The following is a 2,710-nucleotide window of genomic DNA, read 5'->3' on the forward strand; positions in this document are numbered from 1 at the left end:
AATAGAAACAGACTTGAAAGTTAAGTGCTTGAGACCAGATAGAGGGGAAGAATACCTCTCTAATGAGTTTAATGGCATCTTGAGGTCTCATGGGATAAAGAGACATTTTACATGTAGATATACCCCAAAGAAAAATGGGGTTAAAAAAAGAAAAAATAGGCATATTGTAAAAGTTGCACGAGCATTAATATGGCTAAAAAGAATATTTCAAAATATTTTTGGTTTGAAGCTATTCATACTACTGTCTATATTATAAACAAAACTTCCCCAGTTGCAGTTCATGAGATGACCCCGAAGAATGCTTTATAGGCAAGAAGCTCGATGTGTCACACTTGAAATTGTCAGGCTATATTGCATATGTTCATGTACTAGATGAACTGCAAAAGAATATTCAAAGGATGAAAATTGTATTTTTATTGGGTATTGTTGCTACCCTAATCTATACATAATGCATAATAGGACAGATAGTGCCCCATGGGAAAATACCTAATATATATAAAAAAACTCATAGAAACTCAAAGATAATCACATAAACACATAAGAACACATAGTTTAGCACTAATAATCAGAGAATGAGAAGTAGAACATAGAGAATATATTGAGAATAGAACAAGAACACAATGAATGATGGCACCAACTATCAGATCTACTATATAATAATGAGAATCCATCATACACAAGTGGTGAACGTAAGAGATGATCCCAAAAATGAGAATGACACCAGTTTCCCTCTTTAGGTCACGTTTTTACAACTGCCTATAAATTACACTTCATGAGGCATCTAAGGGCTGCCCCACACAGAGAACTAATATGACTAAGGTAAAACCATGCTAAGGGTATAATATATGAAGTGTGAAATTGTGGCTAATACATGGCATATCTGGTATAGCCATGACTCGAACCCTTGCAATAATTCATGGTGCCAAATGCCTTATCCAAAAAATTGACATACCTAGTGAGAAAATTATGTCTTATTCACAACCTTACACCATGAAATAAGCCATAAAGAGATATGATAAGTAGAGCCTCTAATATAGTTGCATAATCCAGTCAAAAGACAACCACAAAACATAAAGGCATACATAGTAAGTATGATGGAAAAAAGAAACAAAATATGATAGTGGAACAAGAGTCTCATGAACATCATAAGAGTCAATGATATACTACTCCTATGCATATTGCTTATGTGATACAAGAGGTAGAACACCCATGTCATGAATCTTATCCACTGTAAGCTCTGTGATCCTTTTCTTGTTTGCTGATATCATGCAATACATCATTTATATAAGCCTTGATAACATCAACATCCGAAAACTAATTTTTAGCATGATCAATCTACTCAACACTTTGTAAACTAGTAACCATTTCACAAGTCTATGATACTCAACCTACATCATATCAATTTTCTCCTTACGAGCATTCTTTTCATGAATAAATGCTTCCATATTTTCAAATACAAATGACTGCTACAACACTACATAGGGTCCAGAAAGAGTGACAAAATCATAAACTGCCTTATGAGGCAAAACCCCATTGTGTGTTGTATGAAGAAACACTGCTGAAAGTTGAATCAAATTAACTACAACTATGGGCTTTTGGTGAACTTCTTAACGTGAATCATCATAATCTGGTTGTACCAATCTCCTTACTCTGAACCCATTTATTACTAGCTTAATTATTTCTCCTTGCAATGTAGTCAACCAACACAAAAGTTCATTGACCCACATCTTTGACAACCTCATACGGACCAGTATACTGCAACTTTGACTTTCTCAGATTCTTTTCAAGCTTTGAACTATATACCATGATAAGTGTTGAGAAGCAAGCTCATGATCAGTATCACCAACATGACCAACCTTATCTAGATAACTATCATCTTAACTATCACTCTACATGTGTGTTGTAATAACTGAGTCGGTCAGACTCAACCACAATTAGTGGTACAGTAAGTTAAGAGACCTAGTGTGTTTATTAGTTATGTGTGATTAGACTTTAGAAAGCATTATGAAAGAATGAGAAGAAGAGAACAATGAGAGTTCACTACTCTCTGTTATAGCTCCGTGTCTTTGTCTCTCTCTCTCCCTCAGAGCCTAAATGCCTGAAGCCTGAAGGCTTGGCAGTTGCCATTTGACATCAAGACATTAGATCTAAAGAAAACATCATTAAAGGAGACTGTGCCTGTGGACTATTTTTTGTAGAAGCTATATCTTACTACAAAAATGGATTTTGGAGAAACGGCCCATGAATCTTAACCTTTTCGACGTGGTCTACAACTTTGTTGAATAAAGTTTTTTCAAATTCCTCATAGATTTTGAGATATTTAGCACATAGACCTGTGTAGACTGGCTGTTTACTGCAGTAAATAGCATGTGGTTCCAGGGCATTGATGGCTTTCATCCTAACAATGTATATGCCCTTATTATCATGCATTTGAGCATGATATTAGAGTGTTAAATGCTCAGTTTTGGAGCTTATTTGTAGGCTGGAAATAGTGAACTGGTTGTTGTCCTGAATTTGGAAACAATATACCTATAAGGTTGAAGTATCTGTGATACTTATTTGCTATACTGACAAATGCTTAGATCATACCACTTGAGTGGTAGATTTCTTTTGGGATATTGTGAGTACTAAAAGTCCAAATCTTGGACTGATTTGGTGTTGGTTATACCAGGGTATTGATTGGTTATTGTCTGCATGAAGGATACCTATT

Source organism: Lygodium microphyllum, chromosome 16, assembly GCF_053477565.2.
Source record: "Lygodium microphyllum isolate KBCC chromosome 16, Lygodium_microphyllum_v1.1.10, whole genome shotgun sequence".
NCBI classification, from domain to species: Eukaryota; Viridiplantae; Streptophyta; class Polypodiopsida; order Schizaeales; family Lygodiaceae; genus Lygodium; species Lygodium microphyllum.